This window comes from Balaenoptera borealis, assembly GCF_965194805.1.
Source record: "Balaenoptera borealis genome assembly, chromosome: 10".
NCBI classification, from domain to species: Eukaryota; Metazoa; Chordata; class Mammalia; order Artiodactyla; family Balaenopteridae; genus Balaenoptera; species Balaenoptera borealis.
Window position 1 is genome coordinate 59,884,841 of NC_138874.1, and position 13,843 is coordinate 59,898,683.

General features: G+C 49.3%; 2 protein-coding genes across 2 annotated transcripts in view; one reads left to right on the forward strand and one right to left on the reverse strand.

Moving 5' to 3' along the window:
* The window catches only part of DUSP29 (dual specificity phosphatase 29), a 35,387-nt gene extending 33,379 nt beyond the window's left edge, over positions 1-2,008 (reverse strand). The window contains exon 1 of the mRNA XM_082408819.1: positions 1,884-2,008. The gene's annotated coding sequence lies outside the window, so the exon portion shown is untranslated. The remainder of the gene's footprint in view (positions 1-1,883) is intronic.
* The window catches only part of SAMD8 (sterile alpha motif domain containing 8), a 111,916-nt gene that overhangs the window by 9,165 nt on the left and 88,908 nt on the right, over positions 1-13,843 (forward strand). The gene's annotated exons all lie outside the window — the stretch shown is intronic.

A 13,843-nucleotide genomic window follows, 5' to 3' on the forward strand; every position in this document is an offset into this window, starting at 1 on the left:
GAACCATCAAGGCTCACCTGAAGCGAGAAGTCAAGCACCACGTGTGTGCCCTGGAGTCAGGCTGAAGAGGACGAAGGCAGCTAGCCCCCCGCGCGCCCCCAGCCCGGCTTCCCCGGCACCGGAACCTGGAGAGGCCGCCCCCAGGCCCAGGTGGGAGTTCAGGCAGCGGGGGAAGCGAGAGAGAGAGAGGCGTGCCCCCGCCCCCAGCTCACCCCACGGGAGGGACACCCAAGCACAGCGGCTCTGCCGTCAGGCCCCGAGGCGCACTGGCCTCACTACGGTCTGGGCTGTGTGATGTCGGGCAAAGCACTCCACGGCCTTGTGTCTCAGTTTCCTCATCTGAAGCGACGTCGACAAGGTACACCCCGCCCAGGGCTGCCGCAGTCCTGAGGAGTAAGTACGGGAGCTACTACTTAGAAGGGAAGCTCTCGGAACCGTGCCTGGCACACGGTCAGCCAGGGCCCCTTACTGATTCGCGGGGTTGCACAGCGTCGGGGGAAGGCCAACCCTGGCTCCGTGGAGGGCAGGCTGCCCCCTCCCCAAGTGCACCCAGCTGGGCGTCGCCAGGGTTGCAGGGAACACTAACAGCCAAGCCCCCGGCCTCAGGGCCCCTCTCTGCTCCTCGTCCCCCTCGAGTTTGTCAACAGCCGCAGGAACTCCACCCTCCATCAGGACTCAGTCCCCTCCAACCCAGTGCCACCCCAGGACCGAAAGGTCCCCCGTGAGGGCTTCCAGCTTATCAGATGGTAGAGAACCAATGTCCCCCCCCCTCACCCTCAGCCCAGATCTGCTTTTGATCCCGAAGAGCCTCCGACCTTCCCATCACTCCTCAGACCCTCTCCCACGTCCCACCCCGCCACATACCCAAGGCTCTTCCCTTGTACGGGACTCAGTCAGAAGCCCTTCAGGTGTCGTTTGCAAATGTCATTTGGTGGGAACAAACTGCTTGTGTCATGAAGAGAACAAGGAGGGCATCACAATGGAAGGGCAACAGAACAAACACTGAGTACCAGAGCCCCTCAGATGCTGGGATCGGAAGTGAGGAGACCCCGCCCCACATACACCCCATGCCCTCTCCCATCTTACTCAGCAGTTTTTACCCTTGGAATGTTTTCAGCTTTTCTGAACAGTCAGAGCCCCCCCTCCTTGGGTTCCAGGCCCGTGAGGGGCCACTGGGGCCTCAGGACAAGGGCCCAGGATCTAATGGGAAAGGCCTGGTCTGAGACACAAGATATCTTCCCACCATCCTGCCTTCACGCGCCTCTGTCTTGGTCCAGAGGCCAAGTCCCTCAGTGACCCAGTCTCCCCATCTCTACCAGAGCAGTCATCCCCAACCCCATCCTCCCACCAGGATGGGGAAAAGCTCCAAAAGTAGTCACTCTGTCCAAAAGATGCTCAGCGTTACCCAGGACACAGGAAGAGTTCTCATCCCCGGGGTTTGGAGTACTTAGTTGTAATTTGTGCTGCCCTATGCTTGATGTGAGTCACTACAGGTGTCTCCATTCCGCCCCCACCTCCCGCTGAGACTTTTTTCCCCTTTACTGGCTAAATGGATAAATGGAGAACCTTGCTGGAATATGATATGCGATACAATGCATCCAGGGCCTCAGAAGGGCCCGATGAGCTTTAACCTGTCCTATTATCCTTTAGAAATGGTCATTGAACTGGAAGCCTAGATTTAGAGGAAGGGAAGCGGAGAAAATTTCTTGGAGTCTCTAGGGAAAGACGGGGCAAGAAGAAGCCTGTCAAACAGAAAAGGTGTCAGCTGTTCTCTGCCGCTCCAGAAACAGGGTGGAAAGGGGTCTTCTAATCCCCACACCCAGGCCCCCAAAGAACATTTGATTGGACCCAAGAGGTGCCAGCCTCCCACCAAAGGGGCTTACCTGTGCGCACCGGGTCCTGGCCAAGTCAGGAGGTGCTGGTCCGTGGGACGTGTGGCAGCCACACACCCAGCCACCCCGACTGGCATCCAAGAGCCTATTTTTAGGGTCAGATCTGCTGACGCTGACCTTGTGTGCTGCCCAGTCTGAGAAGAGACCCGTGGCATCTGCTCGCAAAATGATTTGCCAGTGTGACCTGAAACCCTTGACTTCGGGAGTTCTGTACCTGGAGCCCACACGCTTGTCCCTGGCCCGCCTACAGAGGCAGGACACGCAGGCACCAGGGCGGGGACAGGCAGGGGGAATTTCCCAGCTTTGTTTTCTTGGGATGGACGAGGCCAGGTGGCTGCTCAGCCCTGCCCAGGGCTCTGTCCTGGAACAACTGGAACGGGGGAGTTTTGCCCACTGGCACAGAGCCTGTGGGAGGGTCGGGGGGCACCCAGCCTGGAGAACTCTCCACTCCTGTCTTCTCTGGGAGTTTGTGGAGCCATCTCTGGAGAGTGGATGGAATGAATGCCACATCACGCAGGGCGATCAGTGAAACACCTCCGCCTTCCAGAGAAACTCTGGAAGCTTGGGTTCATTTGCATTGTGTCACTTCCTGTGGGACCTCCAGCAAGTGTCCAATCCATCTGGACTTCAGTGGGGAAAATAATCATAATGTTGCCCTCTTATGTTGTTATGAGGGTTAAATGAGATAAAGTTTGGAAAGTACTTAGCACGATGCCTGGCACATGCTAAACATTTAAAAAATGCTGGATGGTATTAGGGTGCCAAAAATATTCCCAATTCAACAGTCATTCCCAGGTCTCTTTTCTTGGCGGTTCCTTCTGTCAATCTCCTGCCTCTTTGGCTCCAGCCTTCTTTGCTCCAGGATCCCCACCACCACCCCTACTACTGTTGTCCTCCTTTTTAGGGCTGAAGCGGGGTAGTCCTGTCCAGGCTCCTCTATTTTTCTAGTAAAATCTTTCCAGCGCTTCCTATAGTTCCTGTTAATGAGTGATGTGGTTTTCCATCCTTCCCCATCCTTTCACCCTCTTTGGGCATCCTTCAATGTGTGAAGGATTAGGGGGAGTGGGAAGGGGGTCCCCAGTCTCTCCACATCCTTCACTTAATAGGGTCTTTTTATGTTGGGGTCATTATATTGACCTCTGCAACTTTGTATTCAACAAACCAAAGATCTTCCTCACAAGTTGCATGTTTAGCTACTGCCAGTTTTATTTAGGGTGATTATTTCTTCTGGTATTTTTCATTGCGAAACTTCTGGAAAGACTCTGCTTCTGTTGATTTCTTGGTGCAGAGAATATTCACAAGGCAGAGTGCTCAGGATCTAAGTGTACAAGGAGGTCAGAATGTCAGCGTCCAAATGTCCTTGCTGTCAAGTGCTGCAGTGAGAGCAGCAGGGTCAAAGGCCCTTCTGCAATTACCCCGAGAACTAGAGGAGCCAGAGATGCTGGATCTGACAAAGACTGAAGAAAGATTTCCATCTAGCTGGGAACCTGGGGGGCCGGTCCCAGCCCTAGCCCCAACCCCAGTCCCAGGTAAGGGCTAAGGAGGCAAGAGGAGCTGCTGAAGATATAAGTTGAGAGGGGGCAAAAAATCAAATATCTAAAGACATCTGAGATAGATAGGTAGATAGGTTGATAGATAACCAATAAGAGAGGGGGATAATATTTCACACTGTCTAGAAGGGTGGCCAGGAAAATAAAGCCAAGAAAAGAATGAGGTGGGTTGCTGGATTATCACCTCCATTAGAGTAGCCCCTAAATGCTGTGACCAGAAGACTGGTGACCCTCTCCCCATACCCCGCATGCCCCCAATCCTTCACACATTAAAGGATGCCCAAAAGAGAGTGACCAGGGTGGGGAAGGGTGGAAACCACATCATTAATTATGAGGAACTATAGGAAGCCCTGGGAAGAGGTTATTAGAAAAGAGTGGTGCTAGCAGCAACAGACACCTGGTCCGTCTTCTAGCAGCTGAAGGGCTGACCTGTGAGAAACCATGGTCTTCTCTGTGCAACTCTCAGGGCAGAGCTCAGGCCATGGGTAGATGCCCCAAGAGCTGCCTTGTGTGGACGCAGCAAACGCACCATTATGCAAGGATGGGAGCAAGCCAGGTAACCATCAGCTGGACTCAGAGATGCCTCCAGCTGTTCAAGACTCCAGGCATAGGCCACCAGGATGCTGAGCAACAGCAAGCTGCCCTAGTGCAGATAAACTGTGATCTGTAGAAACAGCTGTTATTTTCATTGTAGCTTCTTAGGAACTTACATACGGCAACATTTGACACAGGTTTCTCCCCGACACCACCGCCTTCTCTGACCCATGTGATTTTCATTAGCAAACGCCCTTCCCCCAGAATCTCCCTCTACTTTCTCCATTTTCACGTGTAGGTAGACATTGATCTTTGTCCCAGCTTCTCTGGATCAGAGTCCCACTGAGGCCCGGTGGCAAGGTGTGGTAGGCAGAATACACCCACCCCCACCCCACCCCCAAAGATGTCCACATCCTAATGCCTGGGACCTGTGAATAGGTTATGTTACAAGGCAAAGGGGAATGAAGGTGGCAGGTGGAATTAAGATTGCTAATCATCTGACCTTCAAATAGGGAGAGTAGCCTGGATCACCCAGGTGGGCCCAATGTAATTAGAAAGGCTCTTAAAAGTGAAAGAGAGAGGCTGAAGAAGAGGGTGGAGTGATGCCACATGAGAAGGACTGAACTCCCTGTTGCTGGCTTTGAAGATGGAGGAAGGGGCCCTAAGCCAAAGAACAGCCTCTAGAAGCTGGAAAAGGCAAGGAAACGGATTCTCCCCCAGAACCTGCAGAAGGACTACAGTCCTGCCAACGCCTTGATTTAGCCCAGTGACACCCACATCAGGCTTCTGACCTACATAACTGTAAGAAGATAAGTGCTGCTTTAAGCCACAAAGTTTGAGGTGGTTTGTTACAGCAGCAGCAGGAAACTAATACGTGAGATTTAACAATACATGACTTTTCTGGGTTGAAAAATTCCAGAGGCTTCTAGTGCTCTGTGGACACCTGACTTTACGTGGATGCTGAATATAGCTAGAGCCCAGGGGAGAGGGGGCTCTCCCACCTCGGCTGCAGATGTGTGTAGTCTGATGGCCATAAGTCCTCTGCCCTCCAAGAAGTGTCTTTCTTCTTTCATATTAAGAAGACAAGCAAACAGACTGAGGCCCATGTTCCGCAGGCCACCCAGAACCCTCCGCAGCATCTTGAAGGACTGCTTTCCTCTGGGAGAAGTACAGGTAGGATGGCTCTCATTTCTCCTGAGTCAGTTTCCCTGTAGCCTTCTTGCCTCTCCACCTCACTGGCGCCCGCCAGCCTCGCCCTCCTTCAACCTCACCCCAAGTGCGACACCGCCCTCTTCTGTTCTTCCTCCAAAGCACCACCCACCCAGCGCCATTGTATGCGGCAGAGGGGACCACAGCACAGAACAGGAGACAGCTCCAGATTCAATGTCTGAGCTCCTTGATCTTAGAAAACTGTTGTCTGGGCCCCATCCCCAGGGAATTTCTCCCTCTAGAGACAACCGTCCCTGTACCTGCCATGTTCACGAGGCCCCTCTCTGTGTATACAATCGTCGCAGCTTTCCTTTTCCTCCGTTCTGGGCCTCTTCCCCTCTTCTCTAGAGCTCCTTCAAAAGGCTCCAGATTCCTGCTCTCTGATGACTATGCCGAACAGGTCAGCTCCCTCTTAGTCTCAACCTCCCAAGCAGGCTAAGCTAGGGGCCTCCCTTTCTCATCAAAAAGCCCACCATGGCATTTTCCTAGATGAGTTACCGTCCCCAATCCAAGAGGAGAATCTTTTGACTCCCTTAGACAATATCATCCACAGACCCTAGAAGCAGGAGCCCCATGCCTTGAGCTTGTTTTTTAGAGGTCCATGCATCTGTCTGTCTGTCTGTCTCTCTCTCTCACACACACACACACACATATTGAGATGCTGGTAAGCACTCATTAGAATAGCTAAACCAAACGAGAACCCAGCAATACCAAACCTGGGTAAGATTTTTGGGGGGTGGGGAAACGTTCTGTATCTTGGTCATAGCGGTGGTCACACAACTATACACATTTGTCAGTAAAACTAAGAAGAGTGAACTTTGCTGTGTTAAATTTAAAAATAAAAAGGATATGGGTGCCTCATTCACCTGGGATTTGGCTTTCGGCACAGGCAAAGAGTGACGTGTAACTCTATCCACTTTTGTGACTAACACCACTTAGGCCGCAGAGAGTATGTTTCCCCTTCCCTTACTCTGTGTCCTCAAAACAAAAGGTGACCGGTCTGAATTCCTTGAAGGTGAAGGTCGGTGGGTTGTGTTGCTGCTAATCTGCGGGTCCAGGGAGGATTGGAGCTGTGGAAGCCCATGGCCGAGAGAACAGACAGCTTATCCTGCTGAAGCTGGTAGCGCCAAGCCTCCATTGTGCGTCTGTGTTCTGCTCCAGGGCTCTGGAGGTGACCTGGCGTTATTGTGGTATTCACAACAGTCACACAACAGCTGAGGGATATTTGGGTGCATTAAACAATTCATAGGCTCCTCTAAAGCATATATATGTAGGTCTAGATGTAATAAATGTGAAGCAAAATGCCAGTTCTTTACATTGACTACTAGAATTGTCAATCATTTTATTTTTGTAACAGTCGTTTATAAGATTTAACAAAGGTTTCAAAGACGTGAGTTAAGATTTTGAGGTTTACTTAAGATCATTTTGATTTAAAACTTTGACATTTAATAATTACATATTCCTTTTTACTTTTAATAGAAACTTTGAATATTTTAGAAAAAACTCTTTTGAAAATGTACATGGAAATGTTTTTCATGTTTTATTGTTTTCATTTAACTTGCATTTTGATAAAAAATTTACCTTTGTTCACTTTGAATTCAATTACATTTTAAAATTTTATTTTATTTTTGGCTGCATTGGGTCTTCGTTGCTGCGTGCAGGCTTTCTTTAGTTGTGGCGAGCGGGGGTACTCTTTGTTGCGGTGCATGGGCTTCTCATTGCAGTGGCTTCTCTTGTTGCGGAGCATGGGCTCTAGGCACGCGGGCTCAGTAGTTGTGGCGTGCGGGCTTAGTTGCTTCACGGTATGTGGGATCTTCCCGGACCAGGGATCGAACCCGTGTCTCCTGCATTGGCAGCCGGATTCTTAACCACTGTGCCACCAGGAAAGACCTCAATTACATTTAATTTTTGATCCTTCAGATCAGCACTGTCCAATAGATAATGCAAGCCATGTATGCAATTTAAAATTTTCTAGTAGCCACATAGTGAAAAACAGGTGAAATTAATTTTCCAGGCAGGATTTTATTATTTATTTATCTATCTATTTATTTACTTATTTTTGGCTGTGCCTCACTGCATGTGGGATCTTAGTTCCCCAACCAGGGATTGAACCCCTTTCCCTGCAGTGGAAGCGCATAACCACTGGACCACCAGGGAAGTCCCCCAGGTGAAATTAATTTTAATAATATATTTTATTTAACTATGCCCCAAATATTATCATGTCAGCATGTACTCAGTACTCAATATGAAAATTATTGAGATATTTGATGTTCTTTTTTCCATGTGAAATCTGAGTATCTTACACTTACAGCACATCTCAACTTGGACCAGCCACATCTGAAGTGCTCAATAGCCCCACAGGGATGGGGGCTCCCATACTGGACAGCCGAGGTCTAGATCACTGAGAGTGAGACAAGTCATTGTGCTAATGGGGATCAGGATGGGGATTTCTGTTTGTCCTCTTGCCCAGACCTGACCTACCTCCTTCCAGCCTGGGTTGTCCCCCGTTCCTGAAGCCCATTGTGTGGGTGCCTTGGAGGTTTCTGTGGCTCTCCAGGGAGTTTGCTGGCAGCCGGCAGGGCCACGTCTGTTGTGGAGCTGTCACTCATGACTTTGATGGCCTAGCGATGTCGGGACTTCATGTTTGGAAAGAAAACCTAGGGCCGAGGATGTTTCTCTGAAATCAATACCTCTGTTTATCTCCCTGGCTGTCAAAACACTGGAGTGCCTGCTGCCAACCTCCTGCTGGAGGGCTCTGGAGCCCTTAGGACCCAGGGCATGGGCTGTGGGTCGTGGTCCTCCCAAACTGCCCCCTTTCCCAGGAGATTGCCGTTTGAGCCCTGCTCAAGTCTGTCAGTGATCTCAGCAAATGGGTAAATTGCATCTCTATTAGCACCTCTCTCTGCACGCCAGGACTTATTTATTTTACAGATAGATGGCTGTTTCCTCTTCACGGCCTGTTAGTGCATCAAAGTGACATTGATGAGGCTTGACAGTGTGATTATTCGTGTGTGGGAGGCAGGAGAGCAGGGGAGGGACGGGCATGTGCTTTCAAAACATCAAGACTTGGGTTCAAATCCTGCCCCTGCCACTTAGCTCTGGGCTGGTACAAGCCCCTTAACTTTCCTGAGCCTGTATGTTGGGACTAATAACAGGATCTACCTATGGGGTTACCATGCAGATTAAATAATATAATGCACGTGAAGCTCTTGGCTTGGAAGAAGCATTGATGTTCTTCTCATTCTCCCTCAACTCTGGTTAATTGTTTTATCTCCCATTGGACGGATTAAGAAATCCCTAAAGAGGATTAAATTAATAAACCATTAGGTTAGGAGCTGAAATCCCCCTGTGGTTTCAGCACATGTTTATTGAAGTGATGCCCTACTCTGTGTCCAGGCCCTGTTGTAGAAGCAGGTGGTGGGACAGGAGGCAGGAAATCAGGGCCTGCCTTGGGTGAACTCACCGTGCAGTGGAGAAACAGACCTCTAAGCACCCACCGGCAGCTCAGTGAGCAAGGGCTGTGTTGGGGGTGCATAAGGGGCCAGGGTTGCCCAGAAGAGCCCGGAAACTCAAAAATGTCCGAGAAGGCCAACTTTGGTAATGGGGGAAGAAGGCTTGATGGGAGTATCCCGTGGTAATGTGCTGGTCATCCATGAACCCAGTAGGCACTCGACAAACTGTCATAGACATTTTTAGTTCAATCATTGGCATTAGCCAACCCATGATAGTTTAGTCATGACAGGTACCTTGAGCCAATTCCAGTTAGATCTGGGGGCATCGTCTAGGATGGGAAAAAACACACACATATACACATATACACTCACACGCATATGTACACACACCAATATATACACCCCACACACCCATGTATATACACATACCCGCATATATACAAATATATATACACATACCCATGTGTATACATACACCCATATATAGAGAAATATATATACACACACATATATATATGGGCTGGACTGAGCTCAATTTTAGGAAAGGGTTGACTTTGACACATTGTGTGCAGTGAATCCTTATCAGTCAGGGACCAAAAAGGGACAGAATTCCCCAGGGATGGTTTAAATGAAAAGATATTGATGGCCTACATACAGAGTGTGAGCAGGGTTAAGGGAACAAACCAGGGATACCGAAGCACCCAGGAAGTAGCAACAGTGGAAAGCCAGGGGCTACAGATGTGGCTGTGACCCAGATTCGACCAGGCAGACGAGGACAACACTCTGGGGGATGGTAGAGCAGTGAGGTGGAAGGCACCTGGGTCCCTGCATGACCTCCTGGAGCTGAGTCCCCTCGCCCGTCTGGACTGCCCTCCTATCTCTGTGCAGTGACATGAGAGAGAAATAAGCAGCTGTCTGTTTAAGCCACTGTGTTTTGGAGTCTCAGTTACAGTAACCTAGCCTGGACCCTAATGCAGTCAAAGGCTAGTGTGGTTGCAACAGGGTGAAGGAGGGAGAAAATATTGGCAGGTGAGGGCCTGTAATCGTGGGGCCCTGTGGCCATGGTAAGGAGTTTGGATTTTCTTCTAGGGAGGATGCTTACATGATTTGATTTGCATTTTAAGAAGAACCTCTTGACTGGTATGTGGGGAATGGAATGTGGTGAACAAAAAGTGAACTAAGGAGGGGACTGCTCTGGTTGTCCAGGGAAGAGATGCTGGTGCCTTGGTCAAGAATGGCAGCGACAGAATTTGTGAGAAGGGAGTCACGTTCCAGATATGTTTTGATGGCAGATTATAAAGAATTAGCTGGTGACTTTGACTTTGAGGTATTTGTCGTATGTTCAGGTATAAATGAAATAAAGTGCTTAACACAGACCTTAGCACACAGTATTATTGTTGTTTTAATAAAGGTTCTATGACTCTGATGAGGTAACTTTTTCCAGCACAAGATGCTGATGGATCTTAGGAAAGAAACTCATGTGTTATTAAGCGACTCACCACTTTGGTGTCTGTGCACATGGTCTCAGACTGTCCCTGAGGCCACTTCTCAGGGAGGGAGGTCAGGTGTGCCCAGGACCCGGGGAGACCCTCACTGCTGCAGTCAGTCTGGCTTGGAATGGGTGGAAAATTCACTCACTCTGCCCATCCCAGTAGAGCACCTGTCATGTGCTGGGCAGCGTTCTAGAAACGGAGGGAAAGACAACAACAAGGTATACTCTGTCGCTGCCCTCATGTTGCTGTTATTCTTTTCACTGGGATGTACAAAGAAAGTGAGGTGTCTTTATTTTTCTTTAGCTCTTCTCATCTTCCCCACAAGCCCCTCCCTATCTGCTGGGAACGGCAGACACTTAAATTTGCTAAGTAATAATGTCCCAGCCTCTTCCCAGTTAAAACCTCAAACTCTCAGAATCCTCTTCTGTTGCACAAGAAGGATTGTGGATGTATATCAGGGTTTATTGCAAGAACCAAGGTGGGGAGGGAGCTTGATGCTGGGGGACCCCTTGAGCCTGGCTGCTGCTCACATTGGGCAAAATGGTCTCCTTCCAGAAGCCTAAATAGGTAAAGAGCAAGGCGCTCCCTGCACGTTTCACTCTGTCCCTGGGACGTTGTCTTAGAGAACAGAGGTCACCACCTCTAGGCCTCACTGCCACCTGCCCCCTCCTCTATGCCTTGTTCTCTTCAGTCATTCACTTTCTTTTACTTTCTTACCTGAACATCCTCTGGATTTGGCCTCTTTTTCCCATTTGTCAGGGGCTATAATAGTGAAGTGACTTCCAGGTAGGGTTGACTGATTTACAAATACATTTTTAGTATAAGTATGTCCTCTGCGATATTTGGGACATATTTATACTAAAAAATTATTTGTTGCTTATCTGAAATTCAAATTTAACTGGTATCCTGTATTTTATCTGGCAATACTGCTTCTAGGGAACCTGATTATGGGGGAGAGGGATGAAAAACACAGCCATTTAGTATTTTCAAAATATTATGCCTAATATAAGGCTTCGCTCCTGCTGGCCTCTTGGCTGGACAGATTTAGAGGGCCTTCCGAAAGAAGGAGGCTGCCCCCCGCCACCTCCTCCCTAGCACGGGCTGTTCCCAGTTCCTCAGAGGAGTCCATTGTGTGTGTGTTGTATGGAGAGGGCGGGGGAGATGGTAAAGGAACCAGCTTTGGCTTCCTGCCCTCCCCCCCATGCCCCACCCATCACACCAGGCAGGCCTCCCTGGGATGTGGGTAGACCCATCCTGCTGGCAAAGCTATTGCTTACCTAGAACTTTTATGAGGGCATTTTTATTGAGCTGTAATTGAAAAGAAAAGAAAAAAAAAAACTCCAAGACATTCCAGATTTTTCTCATAAGCCTGCTTTAGGCGTGTGTGTGTGTGTGTGTGTGTGTGTGTATGTGTGTGACATTTAACTTTTCTCTCTTCTTCCCTAAGTTAAGGACCAGAATAAAGATGAACTGGCAGTCTGGAGAGCCTGTAAAACTCTTTTCATTAAGCAAATATTCTAGTGTTTGGAGAACCACGGCTTTATGTAAGAGGGCTGCATTTGTCATTACAGTCTAATATCCTAATGTAAGTTTACAACCATATCTAAGAAACCTGTGATAGAATGCAGAGCCTCTTATATGTGTAAAACTGCTTGGCAAAAGTTTATAAATCATATACATCTATTTAAAAGAATGTGAAAGTAAATCCAGATGACGGCCTTTGGGAAACAGGCTGATCGTGGTCACCCCACTGTGCCCCATTGCTGTTCTGAGAAGCTGCAGGAAAAAATTGCATCTTTCTTGGGGTCTGTGTGACCAGCCCTCCCCTCCCTCACCCAGGAAGGATGGAGATCCAGACCTTCCTTCCCAAGTCCCTGGCTTTCTCAGCAGGAAGGAAAGAAGCGCAAGCTTTCTTCGAGGGCCTACTATGAGCCAGGCACCGGGCTGCTTCTCTTGTTTCCATGCTTACAACAGCCCTGTGCAATGCTGGGATCCATCTCATTTTTACACTTGAGGGATGTGAGGTTCGGAGGAGCTAAGCTGCCCAGGCTCACATAGCTGGTTAAAGGATGGAGTCTGAAAGAAAACCGGAGTCCATGTGTGTGTCCAAGGCTCCTGTTCTTCCTGCCACCCCTTTCCCACCCCAGGCCACTCAGCTCAGCGGTGGCGGTGTCTGTTGTGATCTCCTTGCCTAGAGATGTAGTGCTGCTTCTCAGGAGTCACAAAGCCAGACTGAGAGTGAGAGGGGTCTCAGGCCAGCCCCTTCTGTGTGGTGGCCGTTTCTGAGACAGGACTGCCTCCACTGACCCATTGTCCTGCCCAAGGGACTCATTCTCGTCGGGGGATGCCTGTGGTCTGACAGAAGTTCAGGAAGTGAATAGATGAGGTTCTTTCGGGTGCCCAAAGATAAACTCACTCTCCAGTGACCTCAGGGATTCGTTGTAAGAACACACTGGAAAGCAATGCATCTCCTGGAGAATGGGCATATCTCCCAGGATACAGCACGACTCCAGTGACCAGGTTCACGTGGGGTCTCATCAGGTGTGGACTGCTCCCCACTCCAGGGCTCTGGCTTTACGGGGACCTGGCCCCTCTCTGTTTGGCTTCTAATATTGCTGTCACCACCAGCTGACTCCTTCTGCTTCTCCACTTTGTGATTTCTGCTGCCCATGGCTCCTGCTTCCTGATTTCAGGTACCCACCACCCATCCTGCTATCTCTAATTGGCTCCCACTTAGACTCCCCAGGAGAGAGGACCTCATTGGGTCGGTAGCCTTGCCCAGGACAGAACACCCATCAGTGACAGCCTCTTACATCAGACCAGTTTGGCTGCAAGTAACAGACTTGGAAGACAATGGTTTAAACAAGACAGACATTTCTTTCTCTCTCATGTAAAAGAAGTGTGGAGGCAGAGCAGTCCAGGGCTAGCAGGGAGCCCAGCCAGTGCCATTCACTCTCTAAGTGGCACCACGGAGGGGGTGGGGGTGGGGGTCAAAGGACACACACTTTGCCCTTTAAGGAGACTTACCAGAAGTTCCACACAATAATTCCACTACATCCAATTGGCCAGAACATAGTCACTTGGCCAAACTTACCTACAAGGGAGGTTGAGAGAGGTTCTACTTTGGCTGGTTGCATTGCCACCCAGCTAACAGCGGAGGTTCTTCACCAAAGTAAAAGGGGAGGATGGATATGGGGAGCAAATAGAAGTCCATGCCCCGGGACCCATCCTGATGCAACCATCTATGGCTAGGACAGTAGAGCAGCAGAGTCATATGGTAGAGAGTGTGTGACACCAGGAATCTCTCAGAAACGGGTGCTGGCATGATGGGGGCCTTGCATGGGCTGTACAGAGTGCTGTCTGTGTGGTATGGTCTCTAAGGGACCATGAGAGCCCCTTCACCCACTCGCAAGTTTCCCCATTGGAGTCCTGCCTACAAGTTCAACATTCAAGTGAAGCAGTGCCTTCCTTGCACCCCTTTTATTTTTTTATTTTTTATTTGTTTTTTATTGAAGTACGGTGGATTTACAGCGTTGTGCCCATCTCTGCTGTACAGCAAGGTGACTCGGTTATACACATAGAGACGTTGTTTTTTGTATTCTTTTCCATTATGGTTTGTCACAGGATATTGAATATAGTTTCCTGTGCTATATATTAGGACCTTGTTGTTTATCCATTCTAAACGTAATAGTTTGCATCTACCAACCCCAAAT